Source organism: Acomys russatus, chromosome 14, assembly GCF_903995435.1.
Source record: "Acomys russatus chromosome 14, mAcoRus1.1, whole genome shotgun sequence".
In the NCBI taxonomy this organism is placed as follows: domain Eukaryota; kingdom Metazoa; phylum Chordata; class Mammalia; order Rodentia; family Muridae; genus Acomys; species Acomys russatus.
This window is the reverse complement of record NC_067150.1, coordinates 17,127,194-17,145,268: the sequence shown is the minus strand read 5'-3', so window position 1 is coordinate 17,145,268 and position 18,075 is coordinate 17,127,194. Positions and strand designations below refer to the sequence as shown.

Genomic DNA, 18,075 nt, shown 5'->3' with positions numbered 1-18,075 from the left:
GTGACCCACAGGCAAGGAACTGCTGGCTGAGGCTTTAGCAACAGTTCTCTTTCTTTCTTCTCTTACTCTTTTCACTACAGTTTCAAAACATTAGGCCCATTAGATTTTTGTAGATTAGACATGTCAAGATCAGTTTAGGGTGTGGGACTCCCACAATTGCACGGTATGTACTTAATTTACTGGAAACCAATAAATTTAATTTGGGGGTGAACTTAAGATGGATTCTGTCTGGCCAGCAAGTTAACATTTTGGCTACATAGAACCATCCCGGGCATGCAGGGAAAGGAAAAAAAAAAAAAAAAAAGCCTCATTTTCCTTTGAGTAGCTGTTTTAGTTTTTTTAGTTGCCCTTGGGATTAGGGTTGGATCTACTATATTGATGGGGACATTTTTTTTTCATCCGCATATATCAATATTGCATTTGAGTTGTATGGTCCCTGATACTTGCTGCAAAGAACATTTATAAGCAAGAGTCAGTAGGGAGGAGCATTGGAGGAAAGGGCAAGCCTGGGCCCACTTAGCATGCCAGCAAAGCTTTCTGGGGGCGTCAACATCTTCAATTACCCACAGGGGTACATAGGTGCTATTGAGTACTTGGTTTTTATTTCCAGGGAAGCCAGGACACAGGGAAATGAGACTAAATTGTACCAAGAGGGATTAGAGTTAAGCATGAAGGAAGGCCCTTCCTGAGGAGGATTGCTGGGATAATGGAACACATAATGGGAGGCCAAGGAAGCCTGTCCCTGGAGATGCCTCGCATAAGCATCTGTCTCTCTGGCTTCAGACGCGGAAAGCCCTGGACATTCAGAAAGGAGGCTTTATCTTCCAGTCCTAGAACACGAGTACCGTCTAGACGAGTCTCCTGCTGCCTCACTGAGGCGGCCTCAAATCAAGGAGGGGAAGGAAGCTTCTTTTGACCTTGCTAAAGTAAATACAGTTCTCAGAGCACCTGGGCCCCAGTCTATCCCCAGGGCTGGCTAATTTGGCACTAGTTACCAATGCGTCTTCTGAGGAGTTCAGGGAGTTAAGGCAGGTTTGGGCTGAGCTCTTTCATTAAATAAAAGGCTTATAAACATGTTCTCATTCAGAAAGATGAGCAATTAAATTGCTTGTAATGTGGTAGGAAAAATGAGCTTTGCTATCTTGCTCCTTAAGAGTTTTCCAGGATGGTATTTTGATTTCTTTGGAGAATATTCTGTTCTCTGTAATGGCATACTACACTGCCCACCCGCCACTCATCTTCCTTTAAATATCTCCCCCAGACTGCGCTGAGAGCTGCCAGTGTCAAAGGCAAGAAACATCATCCTTGTCCTCGAGGAGCTGATGTCAGGGTTGAAATTCATCTTAGGACAGTGTGACCTTACAACAGTGTCCTCAGCGAGTGGGTGAAGCAATGCCCCAGCCAGAAAGGGGCACAGAAAGCCAAGAAGCGGTGGCAGTGACCTTAGACAGTGGCCAAGTTGCAAAGGAATACAGAACTCAGCCCAACTGGAGTACACAGGACGGGGCTCATAGGCAAAGGGCATGGCGGTAGCACGGTAGTTCACTGGGGGCAGTAAAGTGGAAGGGCTGAAGAGACAGAGTCCAGGCTCTGACAGGACTGTGAGTTGTGACAGATCCTGAGAGTTGGTAGGGAGGCTGTGAGGAACTTAAAGCAGTGAGGGCTGGGACATCACAGGTGTCCAGGGGTTGTACAACATCAGGAAACTGGCTCGGGTGAGTATCTGAGTAACTCTCCGGCTATTAAGTCTCATGTACCCCAGCTGAAGCCTACTGAATTCCGGTTTGGTTGCTGTCTGAATTTCAGCCCGGTAAGTCCACAGTCACTCCTGGCATTTGTTTCTCAAAGAAGACTAAAATAAAATAAAATAAAGCCCTCATGGTTGGCTAACTCCATTCTTAAAGAGCAGCTTTTTTATCACTGGTACCTTCCTGACATCAAGAATTTACAAGTGAAAGTGAGCTCTACTTTATCATTATCAAATTTCCTGCGGTTTGGGAGCAATTATCACAGCGTTTCACCAACCAGCGACACCGAGTTTATTTCTAATCTCCCACAAACACAGGAATGTGTAGGAGCTCAGCTGTGGAGACCACCGTGGCCACTGAGACAACTCTCTTGCTGAAACTCATCTTTGCCAGAAGCCGAGAGCGGCACTGTGAATCATCTGTGGCCACTTACACTCAAGCGGAGAACATTAACATTTAATGTTTCGACACAAGAAGCCAGGCTTCAGCCTGCACATCAAGGCACTAATGTGTTGGACCTAATTGTACTTGGATGAAGTCAGTTGGCATGCGTGGCAGCCGGCTATCTTTCGCTACAAAATGAAAATTATAAACCTCTAATCACAAGCGGAGTTTCTCTTTCTAAAATTCATTATTCATGCTTTCATCCTCTTTAAATTATTCATTTTCTCAAATGCTCTTGCACTTTTTCCTCTGCGTCAAGTGATAAATGCTTGAGAACGGAGCCATTGCAGGCCCCTGAATGTAATACCATTCATCCGCAGGCTGCAGGATCTGCTCACAGTGGCCGGGAGGTGCATGCAGACCAGCTGTTCACAGTTAGCACCGGCTCCCTTCGGTGGGTAAGAGACAACAGGTTCATAAAATGTGTGTTTTCTTAAGAACTTCTATGTTTTGATGTAAGATCTTCTGTGTGATCAGGCCCTGCGCACCTTCTAGCACTGTGCCATGGTTCTCAAACACACTGGCCCCCTTTCCTCCCTCATTTGAATCTGTTGTTTGTCCTTTTTCCTGTGTCTAGAATTTCTACCTCCACCCCGACTCTCACTCCCAAACCTACCAGTGCCTCTGTCTTCACACTGTCGGCCCCACCCCATCTTTCCAGCCTCACCTTACATGCACTCCTTCACAGACCGCCTTCTTGGCTCTTCCCCACACCTACTCGGTGCCACATTTCCTGGCTTGCTCCCTTCATCACTTACCACGGTTCTCACACTATTTTCTTTCCCTACTAGGATGGATGCTCTATTAGGGCCATGTCTTTGTTTCTTTGTTCACTGTTTACCCAATAAGAGCTCACTAAAGAATCATAGAGTAATTTAATCTTTAGGTCAAATTAATAATGATGATGATAATTATCTATTTTAACCTCAAATCACCTACTCAGTTCATAGCTCACCTCAGTTCTTTCCATGTTCTTTTTTTTTGTATGTTTGCATGATTATTTTTATGCTGTAAGAAGTTATTATCATTATTATTAGCTAACTTTCTATAACATTAAAGGGCTCCCCCAAAATCAATCAGCCATACGCAATAGCCTAAAACCTGAGACACTGGGGGCCAAGGGTTTTTTTTTTTTTTTTTTTTTTTTTTTTCACTGACTCTGATTCACATAGGATGTTGTTGCAGTAACCGAGAAAGGTAAAGTAAAACCTGAGGTTCAAAGAGGTCAAGTGTGAGACCATCTGCCTTTCAGCATCCTGACACTGGGATGTAAAGATGCCGAGACTGCCCCAGATTATTATCCGTCAAGATGGGCTCACTTGGGATGCTGGATCCCCACAGCGCAGGTCAGATCCCTGCCTTCTTGACAGCCCTGTGCTCTATCGACTCTGCCTTCTCTACTGGAGCCTTCTCTGGCAACAGTCCACCAATCAGAGCATTTGTTCAGAGGCATAAGGCTAAGAGAAAAGACAATGGAGTCAAATGGGTAAGGTAGGAGAGGGTATTGTAGCCAGCCGGATGGCTCAGGGGATAACGGTACTTGCTGCCAAGTCTGAGGACCTCGGGACCCCATAGCGGAAGGAAAGGAATGACTCCTGAAAGTTGTCCTCTGACCTTTACGTGTGTTCTATGACATGTAAATACATATTTGAATTCGCAAATGTACATTCATATATGTAAATAAAGCAAATGTAATAAAAAATCAGAGTCTAGTTACTACCTTTTGGGCATTTGTTTTACTTTGGCAAAATCAGGGACAGTTCTGGCTAGCCACACACTGCACTCCTACAATAAGGAAAACCTTGATTCAGATATTAAATATGAATGAATTAATGATGATTACCTTTTATGTAATTAAAAAATCTAGTCAGATGGAAGCTGAGTGCCTAATCACAGCACATTTAGGGCAGATGCAAATGCGACCCAGCAGAAGATCTTCTGAGCTGTAGAGCAGTGACACCTGGGGACCCTGGGAGCCAGCTTCCCAAGTATTCAAGGTGGGTTTGGAGTGGTTTTGGAGTACTAATAAGTTCTTCATAATACCTCCCTGGAATATTATTATTGGCATGTATAGGAAGGAGACCCACAGCCGGAGAGAGAGAGGATGGGTAATGGGTCTGGTTATAAAAGCCATGCCTAAGATGACAAGGGTTCAGAGAAACAGGCTTAAGTAAATACGTGCCGAATAGCTGAAGAGCCAGATGAAGATTAGAGAAACAGAAAAGCTTACATTTCAATTCCCTGGCCCTCACACAAGGCTCTAGACCTTCTTGTAGACTGGCTTGTAATTCTCATTACTCATTAAAACAAGATCTTGGAATGCCTCCTAAAGTCACTCAAACTGCCCTTTTGTACCTTAGCTGGCTAACGTGGCAATATAATTTACAGAGGATACGTTATATTAGACATTACAGTGGTTCTGTGATGTTCTCAGATGCCCACCAAGGACTCCAGCAAATTGACACCTCTAAAGTCATTTTCCTGGCATCCCGAAAGGAACTTAGTGCCAGCTCTTCAAATGTGAATAGCTCATATGTCATCCCATTATGCCACCTGGCCTCTGACCAGCACACCTTTAAAATAGATTTATTTAGGCTATAAACTTACAGGACAGTCCCTCTGTCTTCAAATATATTACATTTAAACAGCTGGGGAAATAAAATTCTGGTTTTCCAATGCTGAAATCTATGAAGCTAATTTGAGAAACAGAAAAAAGAGGGCTATCAAATTCTACTAAAGACACAAGCGTAGATGATACTTTATAATGTTCTAAGGAAAAAAACTCACAAGAAGCAAGTTTTCTGAGTGGAAACAACTATCAAGGGTGCACCACCCCTGTCTGTCACTTGTCATGGAGCCGAATACCACTGACCATACAAGCAGCAGGGGCTTCATGACAGGAGCGAGCAAAGAACTACGTTTACTCAACACACTATACTAGAATTTGCTTTTTATTAGTGAACTGCTCATTCTTTGTTCTGCTGAGAGATCCATGCTCCCTGACGGGTTTTCTATAGACAGGGAATTGAATCCAAAATTAAGCTCTTCTCAAGAAAATTCTTACAGGACAGTGGTAACCCAGCACATAAACTGTCATAGCGCCCAACTCTGCCAAGTGTTATCAGCTGTATAAACAAGAATAGTGATTATATAATCTGTACGCAGGTTTTACACCTTCATTGATAGCTCACAGCAATTAGAAAAGCACTGGGCAGTGCCAGCGTAGAACACTGACAGTAAGTGCTGGGCTGCAGCCTATCAGGTTATAACACTCTTTAATCTCTAGGAGTTTGAATGGACAGCCAAGCAAGGAGCATCACTCAGGAAAGGCTTCCTACAGTTAAGGCAGACAGGAGAGAAGTGCTCAGGGGACCACAAACACTACGGACGTCATCATCTGTTTCACCTGAACTTAGTCATATTCCAAAGCTCCCCGTCAGTGAGTGCTGCACAGCCAGGTGGGACCGCCAACCCCGGAGCCCTCCTTGACAGCTCTGTTCCTTGACCTTCTTCTCTAGTCAGCCACCAAATGTTGTCAACTTTACCTCCTGAAAGTGTTCCCAGGCATACCTTCTCATCTTCATCTCCATCGCTGCTTCCCAAGCCTGGACTTCCACCATCCCTAGCTTCCATAGTAGCTACCTCATCTTGTAACTGAGTATCAGTATGGTTACTTTATCAGAAGGAGGAGGAGGAGGAGGAGGAGGAGGAGGAGGAGGAGGAGGAGGAGGAGAAAGAGGAGAAGAAGAAGAAGAAGAAGAAGAAGAAGAAGAAGAAGAAGAAGAAGAAGAAGAAGAAGAAGAAGAAGAAGAAGAAGAAGAAGAAATGGCAAACCACATCTGGTTTGTTCATGCAGCGTCTTCACTCTGGCTACCTCCCCACCAGAATGCATGTTTTGCGAGGAGGGGACCGCCGCCTGTCATTCTGATCCAATGTTCAGCACCTGCTGTGTAAGTCACGTGAGTCGGACTGCATCATTCCTTCATTGTGTTGGCTACAGAAGCAGAAAGTCAAGGAGGGAAGGACTGAAGACACTTTCCCACCCAAGCTAGAAATTCAACAGGAGGAGGACATGGCCCAAGTGCACCAGGCTTAGACTTTATTCCCCATGCCAGAAACACAGAAGAGAAGGATAGGAAAGGGTGCAGGGAGACAGATGCGAGAGGCCTGGGTGGGACCAGGAGGACGATCCTAACGTGTCCCTCTGAAGGACTCCTAAGATGAGGGAGCTCATTTGCGTCTTATGTTTGCGAAATCTGGACACCAAAAAATAGTTTACCAGGATACACATAACTTTATGTCTAGGAAAGGCATTAAACGAATGAACACATAGAAGAGGTAGTGTCAAAACGGCGTAAGAATCTAGGTAGAAATACGTCACTCCTGTCCGTGCCTCCTGCCATGCTCCATCCGCTGACCCTGGAAACCCTCCACTCTTCTGGCTTCCCCGTGACTGCTTTCTCACAGTTTTCCTCTTGCTCACTTCTTGGCTGCTGCTTCCTAATTTCCGATGCTGGCTCCTGCCCTTCCCTCTACCTGACCTCTCGATGCTGGAAGGCTTTTCAGCTTAACTGGCCCCTTCTCTTCTCTCCCCACAGAAGGGAAGCATCCAGCTCTTGACAGTCCAGCTGCAGCTCAGGGTTCTCTCCTGAGATCTAAGCCTGCCATCTAAAGGGGGCGCAGTCATGCCAAACTGAGCCTTCCGTTCTGTACCCCCTAACGCATGTGCCCCACACCGTGCTTGTAGACCCTCCTTTTCACCAGTAATGCTAATGACCACCTCATAACTAAAGTCAAAGGTCATCTCTGACTTCCATTTACCTTATACCCAGCAAGTCTGTCATCAAGGTCTGTGCCCCCTCAGCCCCTGAAGGGTCCCTCAGATCTTCTGTCTCTCATCTCTGTTGCCACAATTCCAATCACATGGCCTGCCACCTACACTTCTGCAATAGATACAGCTGTCCCCACTTTAGATCCAGCTGTTAATGCCCACACAACAGTCGTAGCATTGTCTTCAAGCATGCATCAAATCATGCCTGTCCCATTTCAGACAACTTAGCGGCTTTCTATTTATTTATTTTTTTATAGCTACCACCTAAAATCTTTGCCCCAGAATGGAAGGAAAAGTGCATAATGTACCTTTCTGCTAACCCCTTTCCTCAGTAGCATCAAGAAACATCCTAGAAGAAGGAAAAGGGGGAGCTGCAGAGATGGCTCACCTGCTCTTCCAGAGGTTCTGAGTTCAATTCCCAGTAACCACATGGTGGCTCACAACCATCTATAATGTGATCTGATGCTGTCTTCTGCAGATAATGCACTCATATACAATAAATAAAATAAGAATTTTTTTAAAAAGGAAAAGGAGAAATGGAGGAGCAAGGGGATGGTATTCCAGCTTGAAGGGGTATAACTTAAGGCCTAGAGTGATCAAAAGCTACATTCCCCTGTTGGTTGGTTTTAGTGAAGAAAACGGTTTCTCAGCAGAGCTACAGCATGTAGCACTCCTTTTATCCATTGGAGGCCTTGCCATGAGCATTGTCAGCTCGATTTCATGCACTCAATACACTCCACAACTCTGCTCTTCTCTGTATAGCTGCTTATTAGCTGGCTTTTCACAAGTATAGAAACTGCATAAGGATAGCAGCTGTCCTTCCTGGCCACCAGTACCCAGCACAGGAGTGAACTCAGTGGCATGTTAAAGTCTATAAGGACAAAAGTGTGTACATTCACAGAGAAATTCTGAAGTAAACTGCTAAGAGAGTGGAGCAAACTGTGGCCAGTCTTGCACTTCACAGTCCAAGCATGGGCTAAGGGGAAAGTCAACTCAAGCAAACAATGGAGGTCAATCTTGCTCCAAATGAGACTGAAAATGACTAAAACATAGGTCAGTAATATTCTGATTGTCAAAGAAAGACTCAGTGATGTCCCATTCATGAAAGGAAGTGGAACCGGTGGCCAGTTAACAATTAATTTGTACAATGTCTAGTTCCCGAGCAGACCCAAGAAAGCCAGAGACTGGCCCAGAGCTAGGAACCGCCATGGAGTCTGGGGAGAGTCCATAAGAGACAGGAGGAGAGCACAGCAGGCTGGAGAAGAGGCAGGTGGGAGAGTGTGTAGCCTGTGGGGGCTTGGGGCTGGGTGAGGAGGAACAGAGACTTGTGTCACATGAAAAGGAGAAACGTGGTAAGGGCCACAGTGCTTCAGCCCGTTCTACAAGGACTGCTTGGCTCTTGTCTGTGCTCCAGCTGAATTCAATTCTAGAGATGCAGAAATGCGTGGCAAGGTCTCTGCCCTCACAGACAAGAGCCCAGTCAAGTGCTGGCAGGAGGCAGCAGCATCTACTATGGCTGACGGCATGACACTAAAATAATAGTGACTTCAAAAGATCATGTGAACAGTTTATGGTACAAATCATTTTAATGATCACTGCATATATTTTATAAAACACATTTATTAATTAGATAACATTCCTTATAATTACTTTGGCTTCTTTTCTGGAAACTAAAACACATTCCTTGATTAGAAAAAAATTAAACTATAGAGACTCAATATCATTAATAAACTAACTAAACATAAATGGTCAAACACATAATTATTTCAGCTAGTCATATAAGGAATCTGCTTATTTGTTTGTTTGTTTTGTTTTTTTGCTTTTGTTTTTGTTTTTTCGGTTTTTTGTTTTGTTTTGGTTTTCTGAGACAGAGTTTCTCTATGTAGCCTTAGCTGTCCTGGACTTGCTTTGTAGACCAGGCTGGCCTCGAACTCACAGCGACCCATCTGCCTCTGCCTCCCAATATCTGGGATTACAGGCTGCACCACCATGCCCAGTGTAGGAATCTGTTTTAAATAATTACACATCCCAAGTTTTTATTAACTGAACAAAGGAACAGAAGACAGAAGAGAAGTCACAGGCCCAGGGTCCCTGTTTTTCCCTCTTCCCTTTAGCTTTTTTTGGCATCGCACCTCCTATAGTGGCAGTGACCTGGAGTGGGGCACCTTGCCAAGGTACAAGACAGTTTATTTGCTTATTTGAAGTTGTAATTATTTCCAAAATTACTTTTAACTAATGTCAAAATTATCTTAGTAGCAGCAACATGCAAACACTGTACTAATAAAACCACCTTGCCAGGGTCAGCATAAACCACGGCTTCCAAGGGCCGCAGCAGGACTTGTTGGTAACATTTTCCACATGCCCCTGAAGTACAGCTCGGAAAGCAGACTTAAAGGGCACAAAGACCCAAGCCAAAGGAGATGCATTAAATAAATGTAAATTACTTACAAAATATAAAGGTAAATTCAAAATATATAATTGATGAGGCAATGTAGTAGGGGGTGAAAGAACATATGTATGAAACGCTCAAGGAATAAAAATAAACGAGAAAGACAGTTGAGACAGACTACACGGCTAAAGAGGCTTCCTTTTTAGAACGGGATATTCATGTACGCTAAGACCTGCTAGAAATTAAAGCATTGGCTTATGTTATAAATTCGAACTGTTATTCACACTACATGTAAACCAGAAGAGTTGACCATTCAGTGATTTGTTGGAATGAAAGCACCAGTGGATATTAGCCCAACATGGAGTGTCCTCTGAGAGTCTCCACTCAACAGGGGATTGGGACAGATGCTGGGGCTCCCTGCAGGACTCACGGCGAGAGTGGTGTGGAAGAATGGAAAGATGGAAGGACCCAGAGGGTCCAGGAGCCCCACAAGGAGGTCATCAAGGCTGGCAGATCTAGACCCAGGGGACCTGCACAAACTGCTGTACCAACCAAGGACAACACATGCAGCAAAGCTAGACCCTCTATTCAGATCTAGCCAAGGGATAGCTCATTCTCCATGGTTGTGGGGAGAGCGGGGACTGCTTTTGACATGAACTCTGGTGCCCCCTATTTGACCACTTCCCCTTGGTGGAAAGGCCTGGTGGCACTGGCCATCTGGATGAGACCTAATAGGCTGTGATCATAAGGTGGGGGAGGAGGTTCCTTTGTGTCATAGGTATAGGGGAGGGGAACAGGGTGGAAAGGTGGAGGGGAAGGGGAAGATACAAGTGAGGGGATAACAATTGGGATGTAACCTGAATAAATTGTAAGAAAAAATAAAAATAAGAAAGAAAACACCTACAACTTTTCAAAGCTCATTATAAAAAGATGTTTTAAGAGATTGACAACATAGACTGGTTACATCCAGCATGACAGTTCTAAAAGAATATCAGTTACTTTTGCTTGTCATGCCAAGCAGTGTCAGAAGTAAGATGTTTCTCTTTTGGCCAGCATTAAGAATGAAAAAGCAACGGGCATGAGCCACATTGTTGAATTTGCCCTCCTATACATAGATGTTTCCTGTGTTCAAGCAACTTGTAACAGAAAATGAAGCAATGTAAATTAATGGCTATCTTACTTAGGTGACTGGTTCCAGAACAGCTTTAAGGTAATGGCAATCCCTGCTCCAGCCACCCTAAAAATCTAGAAGAAACTGAGCAAATAACCACTACCCATTAGATAGTGTTCATGAATTTACACTGAAGAGACAAATGTATTTATCTTATTGTTGAAATTTTAATTTCTCAGAAAGATAGTAGAAATTAGGACTAAAAGGCAAAGGGAAGAAAACACGACAAGTAATTACTGTAAATTTGAGGAGAGCCAACACCACATGACTATTGATGACAAGTCACTGAGGCAGCAGAGGTAGCTGGGGCAGGGCACGTGTCTGTGGTTCATCAGTAGGAATTCTTCATAATTGTATTGACAGAAACTGCTGAAATAAACATCAAATTTCACCCTCATATTAGAAAAAAATCACAAATGTCAGTAGAATATGCAAGAATAGTTATTTTTCACATGATACAGGGCCTCAGAGAAAGTCTTCCATGACGATGACGAAGAGGCGCTTTCTTTTGACTCAGCTGTGCAGTTTTTAATGATCCTGAAAACTGCGCACAGTTAGGCTTCTACTATGATATTTCATATAAGAACAGCCGAAACAAAACAGTCCAAAGAAAAGACAGCTCCTGTTTACAGGTGGGTGAGGGTAGAAATGGGCACTCTACATCTTCACATCTGTGCAAATGGGCTCACATGGTCATGTGATGGGAGTAAAGAAAAAAGAATGGTGGCTGTCCCTTCAGAGGTATTCATCTCCTCACATTCGGCAGGGTTCTTCCCAATTATCTTTAGAGTGTGGCGCAGTCACATTAGTCTAAACATCTGCAGGGAAAGAAATTCCTCAGAGGCACACTCCCCCCAGGACTCTGCTCCTGTATTAACAAGCCACTTCCAAGAGCCTGGTCCTCGGTCATCACAGTGTAATTAGTTACCGGCCAGAATGTCTGTCGGCGAGTGTTTGCTAAGCACACACAGGATAACGCTGTTCTCTCAGGTCTTCGAGGGTTAGGCCTTCCTCTGCAGTTCCTCCTAATTGCTTCTCCTGTCAAATCAGCCTCTAATCCCAGACTCCAGTGTTCCTCTCTAATCCCCCCTTGCTCTCCTCACAGGCCCCATTACCACACGGAAGAATGTGAACCCTATTATAACTGAACGTTTCCCTTACTTAGCCAAGAGAACTTCATCTTCAAAACAATTCTCTAACAATGGACTGTTTGAAAACAAAGGGCTACCTCGTTTTTTTCAGATTAAAAAAAAAAAAAAAAAGGCCCCAAAAAGAAAGAGAAAGGAAGGAAGAGAGAGAAAGAAAGAAAGAAAGAAAGAAAGAAAGAAAGAAAGAAAGAAAGAAAGAAAAGAAAGAAACTGCTACAAATTGCTGACTGGCTCAACTTGCCATTTCCGTGGCTATTGCAAATCACCTTTAGTTTCTGATCTCACCAGGGTTCTACGTCCACGGCTGCTCACAAATCAGCTACATGATACTGCGCTCTGACTCTTAATCTTCTCACCTGCAGATGGGCATCTTGCTCAGATCCTTACCACCTGTTGACGCCCTTTCTATAAGTCTGGTATCTAGGTAACCAATGTGCATCAAGGCTTGCTTTTTAAAGAAAAGCTCCACTAATTCATTCTAAAAGTACATGAAAGTCAATGACAATTTCCTGGTTTTGATGCTATGCCTTAGTTATCTAAGATACCTCCACTATAGGACCCCGGGTGAATGGCATATTGGATTAGATATAGTATTTTTATGTCTTCCTGCAAGTCTGTAATTATTTCAAAATTAAAACTTTAACAATATATTATAGATACCATCCATGCATCTGTGTGGAGGCACAAATAGAGTACCAAATCCATGAAGAATACAGTTTTGAAAACCTTGTACCTAAGGATGAGAAATAGAATAAAAATTAAGTAGTAGGGCCCTGTGGTAAGGACTGGGATGGTCACATCCCCAAGGGACAGAGAACGACAGAAAAGGAGGCCCAGGGGATTACTCATGGAGCTTGTGAGCTGAAGCTTAAAGCTACACAGCCAGGGAAAACCAAACATAAAGCTCTTCCAAAGCGAAGAAGCCTGCAAAAGACACAAAGTACTTGGAGAATGCTGAGTAGTTCAGAACCATAAAGAATCCTACAGAGCACAATGCAGGGAGCACGGCCAGAGGGGCACTGTGGGTCTATTTGGTAACACAGTGTGTTTCATCTTTGGAACTTTTGACTTAATAGATAGCAAAGCTGTCAAATCCTTTAAAGAAAGCAAGTAATATGACCAGGTCTAGCTTTTTTAAGGAAGTTCGCATGTACAGAAAAGTATATCTTCCTCATGATACAGCTAGAGGCAAGATTATTGAGAAAATAGTCAAGTGTTCTGATATCAGAAACTATATATTTCAAAAAAAGGATTGACATATATAAGGGTTAAAATAAATATAGACTGACTAATAGTGAAATAACATCAAGAAAAAATTCGTGTGGGGCAGAACGCAATGGGTACAAGTTGGGCCTGGTAGAACCAGGAGCCTTGTCAGTGTCAGGCCATCCTGCTTGCACAGCAGAGAGGACAGAGCAGAGCAGCAACATAGGGAGGAATAACTAATACTAAAAAACCTTTACAAAAATGTATAAGCAAACCTCTACTGTAAAAGCTTCACAGAGACAGATACATATATACACACACACATACATACATACGCACACACATACACACACATACATACATATGCACACACATACACACACATACATACATATGCACACACACACACATACATACATACGCACACACACACATACATACATACGCACACAAATACACACACATACATACATATGCACACACACACACATACATACGCACACAAATACACACACATACATACATACATACATACACACACACACACATACATACGCACACACATACACACACATACATACATACGCACACACATACATACACACACACACATATATACGCACACACATACACACACATACATACATACGCACACACATACATACACACACATACATATATACGCACACACATACACACACATACATACATACGCACACACATACATACACACATACATATATACGCACACACACACACACACATACATACATACGCACACACATACATACACACACATACATATATACGCACACACATACACACACATACATACATACGCACACACATACATACACACACATACATATATACGCACACACACATACATACATACATACACACACATACATACATATATCACATCATATATAATAATCATATATATATATATTTGATAGACATAGTTTCTATATAAGAAGATAACAATGCCCCTACTAGCTGCCACAGGCTAACAAATAAAAGACCCAGTGCTAGGACCAGATTCTTTCTTTCGGAACTGTTAGCCAGCAAAGTCGCATATACCCCCAAACACTGCCGCCAATGTTCTTGGTTACCTATAGAGTGTGACTTCAAGAACTTATTGCAGAAGACACCACTTACTTGAGTCAGAGGACATGGGGAAGTCAAGCCAGAACTGACCTGTAAGCTAATTATTACTGGATAGCCAAATTATGGACTGTTATTGAGAAAGACAACTTAATTTCAATGTTGACTTCTGGTCTGCACAGACATATGCATAAATACATAAATACCCATATACCATACACACACACACACACACACACACACACACACACTTGAGCTACCCCAGGGACTGAGGTCAGGCACTGCCCACAAGTCAAGAAGCTGAAGGAAGTCCTAGAGAGAGACTTACGGAGACAGAAGGGCCAGGCACTAAGAAACTGCTGGTGGTGGAAGGCTGGGCTCAGACTGGGAAGCCATAAGCAAAGAAAGGTCTGCCCTCGGTGGCTGGGCTCAGACCCGGTCAACTGAGAACAACCCAGACCTTGGTAGCCCTGAGCCTGAAGCCAGTAGTAGACCAAACCCTGAAGCCATCCTTCTGCACTTCCAACATGATGCCCACAACTGAGCCCCTCTACTACGTGGTTAGTATAATAGACCCCAAAATCACAAAGCCGACTCTTCGCCTCTCTGTGCTCTGTAGGCTTTTCAGATTCTCAGCATACCCAGTAGGCACCCCTCAACTGAAACAGTCACTCCAGGAGGTCTGACCTAGGGAGTCTTAGGAGAATGCAAGAGTATAACCAGCCCAGGGAATAAGCAGTTAAGTTTGGCCCCAGGAGCCCCTGGTACCCAAAGAAAGAAAGCTACCATAGGGACCATCAGTCACTTACAAAGATTCAGCAACAGCGCACACCATGTAAAGGCATGAGGTCAGGGGTCAGTGGACTCTGAAAGGCCTGGAACACAGCTGCCTAGCACCTTCCACCCTGCCTTCCCTTGGCCCTTGTAATTCCCTTTAAAAACAACTGCACGTGCATGTTTATAATTTTCTGTTTTTATTTCTGATTCCCCTTTATCTACTTCATTTTTCGTGTGAAGGCAGTAATATTTTTTTTCTTAGTTTCTGTTTTTCTCTTTTGTGCTATATTTCCTCCTCCTTTTCTCTACATTTGGTACTGATTTTTAACTTTCTTTTATTTTTAACATCTTGGGTTTTTTTTTTAACATTTTATTATCTTTATTATGCCTACCTAGTTTGGGCTTTGAACTTCTTCACTAATAAAAACTAATTTCCTTTTTTCCTTTGTCTAATCTTTTGCTATTCCCCATCCATACGCTCTTCTCCACTCATTTCCTCTTCATTTAATTTATCTTAGCTCTCTCTACTGCCCCTCTCCTGCCTCTCCCCTTTGCCTCATTCATTTTACTATTTCTATACTTACCCTAAATAATATTTAGCTTTACAGTACATCTTAGGGCAATGTATGGGGACAATGGCTGAGAACAAAGAATAAGGGCTTTGTTCATATAAGGGTATGAAAATGTCCTTACAAAATCTATTACTAACTTTGAAAACTTAAAAAAAAAAACAAAAACTTTTATTTTGAGGATTGAATAAAGACAAGAGCCAACGTTGCCTCGGATGGGGAGCATCAATGGATATCTAGCATGTTTTACTAATTCTGGGCAGAGGTGAGAATTCTTACCCATCAACCCAGGCTTTATCATCTATTGCTCTGATGAACACAGCTGGAGTCAGCGTGCAGGTGTCAAGGAGAACTGTGATTGCATAGAGGGAGTGGAAGATGGAGCAGGCACGGAAGTAATGGAAGGGTAAGACAGGGAATCGTCTATTCTTCCCCTATCTCCTCCATCTGCCACCCACACATACACAGTTTTTACACTGACAGCTTGAATATTCCAAAGCCTAGGTATACACACAACCTTCCGGTTGCTTAGTTACTTGAAGAAAAATGGCTCAAGTCCCATAACCAGCAAGTGTGACTAAAGGAGACTCTCCTTTCTGCTCCCAACCAGGCTCAGACTGGGGCCCATAGAAAGGCCTGGGCAACCACAGCCTCAGCTGACAGGCGGCCACTGTCCTGTGGATGTGATGAGAATGTCCCAATGACAGGAACATTATCAAGGAAGGAGTTATTGTGGCTCAGTGTTCAAGGGTGAAGTCAGCTGGTCACACTGCACCCATGGCCAGGGACACTGGGATGAATACTAATACGTGGCTTGCTTTCCTGGTCTGTGTAGTCCAGCAGAGGGAGTGGTCCAGCCCAGAGTGACGATGAGTCTTCTTACATCCGGTTAACAGGCATGGGCATGCCCTGAAGGCATCTCCCAGCTGACTGGAGAGCCTGCCAAGCTGGCACTTAGCACCAATTGTCACGCCCACAGATCAGGCCTACTGAGCCCATCCCCTCCCACACTCCTTGCAGAACCCTCACTTCTGTGTGCAGCTTGGAGAGAAGGGCGCACACTCTCTGCCAATCAGAATAGAGAGCTTTCAGGTCACACATCATTGAGCCTTCCTGTTCGTTTCTTAGGAAGACACTCCTCTGAAGGCAGAGGACAGACTGCTGACAGTCAAAAGGAATAGCAGGAGGGTGTGACAAGGACAAGACGCCGAGACCCCCACACACACCGCAAAGTAAACCATGTGAGAACTGCCTAACAGGCCAGCTGAGAGCTATTCTTTAGAAGCAAAAGTTGGGTTCTATATGTAGTTATGGTAAACAAAAAAAATTTTTTTCAAATAATCAAAAGCAGCTTCCTGGGAATGTCAGCTGGCCATTTACTCGCTGCTGGATTTAGACCAACAGTGCTGCAACAGTGGGACTAACTGGAGCTTCTATTCAAAGCACAGTATCGAGTGCTTTATAAACACAGAAAGCCCTGGCGACAAGGCAAGTACCACCATTCTCAACCTGCCCCATGCTGTGACCCTCTACCACAGCCTCCCATGGTGTGGGGGCTCCAACCACAAAACCATCTCATTGCTACTTCACAACTAACTTTGCTACTGGTATGAGTCAGAATGTAAACACCTGATAAGCAGCATGTCGGATATGCAAGTGCCAAAGGGGTCATGACCCACAGGTTGAGAACCACTGCTCTAGAGGAAGTCAACGGGGTTGGAAAGCAACACCCGGGGACAGCTCAGTGGAAAGGGATAGAGACAAGATCCATCCCTGCTCTGCCTGCCTCTGAAGCCTGGGCTTATTAGATTATGCTATGCAGCCTCCATGTTTAGCTTTTGAAGATTTCACCAGAATTCCCTCTTCTAGGCATTCTGCCTAAAAGGAGAAGGAAGGCAACAGCAAGAAAATCAGCACCGGGGAGGGGGTAGGGGGTAGGGGGTAGGGGTACAAAAGCCATACATAAAAGAAGAAGAGAACCATGCCACCTCTCAAACTGTGGTGCTTGCTATAGTGACAACATGCCACTGCTGCAGTGTGCCACGCTCCAGGGACTGCTGTAGAAAAGTCAGGATGGAGCAGGAGGACTAGGAGCTTCCAAGGGGCCTGAGTGGCAGTATGGCTGGCCAATCAGATGCAGACTGTGGGCAGGCCAGCTTGGATGTCTGAACCTCAATGAAGGACCACATGGGCCCAGCCTGGGTCTCTCCCTACTTGACCACAGGTGTCTTGGTCCTGATGCCTGCTCACCTCTCTGCTCCTGGGTCTTTCCTTTGGACGCTTGCCACTTGCTCCAGTGATCACAGTCCAAGCCAACAGCAGAGAGGGTCTCACTCATCTGGGTCCCATTAGTTCCCTGTATCATGTTATTTACATTCATGAAACGCAGTATCTTGAGATCACATTTGGTAAAACTTTTCCTTAAAAACACTTTTATTCTCTAATCCTCTTTTTATTGGTTAGAAGGAAAACACAATGAATCGTATATTTAAAGGCAGAGACAAGGACGAGGAAAGACATACCATTCTAGAATGTTTAGCAAGCAAATGCCCCGAGAATATTTATCCACGTGGTTATCGTAGGATATGTGAAAGCAATTTTCTTGACTATCCTCACTTTAATATGAAATTTAAACCCAAATACAGCTGTGGGCACATTTCTATAATGGGAAGAGCACTGTCCTTA

The 18,075-nt window shown here is 43.9% G+C and overlaps 2 protein-coding genes across 5 annotated transcripts in view; both read right to left on the bottom strand.

The window, feature by feature from the left end:
• Prkcsh (protein kinase C substrate 80K-H) overlaps positions 1–18,075 on the bottom strand; it is an 827,425-nt gene that overhangs the window by 56,181 nt on the left and 753,169 nt on the right. The window lies entirely within an intron of this gene.
• Bbs9 (Bardet-Biedl syndrome 9) overlaps positions 1–18,075 on the bottom strand; it is a 388,213-nt gene that overhangs the window by 40,669 nt on the left and 329,469 nt on the right. The gene's annotated exons all lie outside the window — the stretch shown is intronic.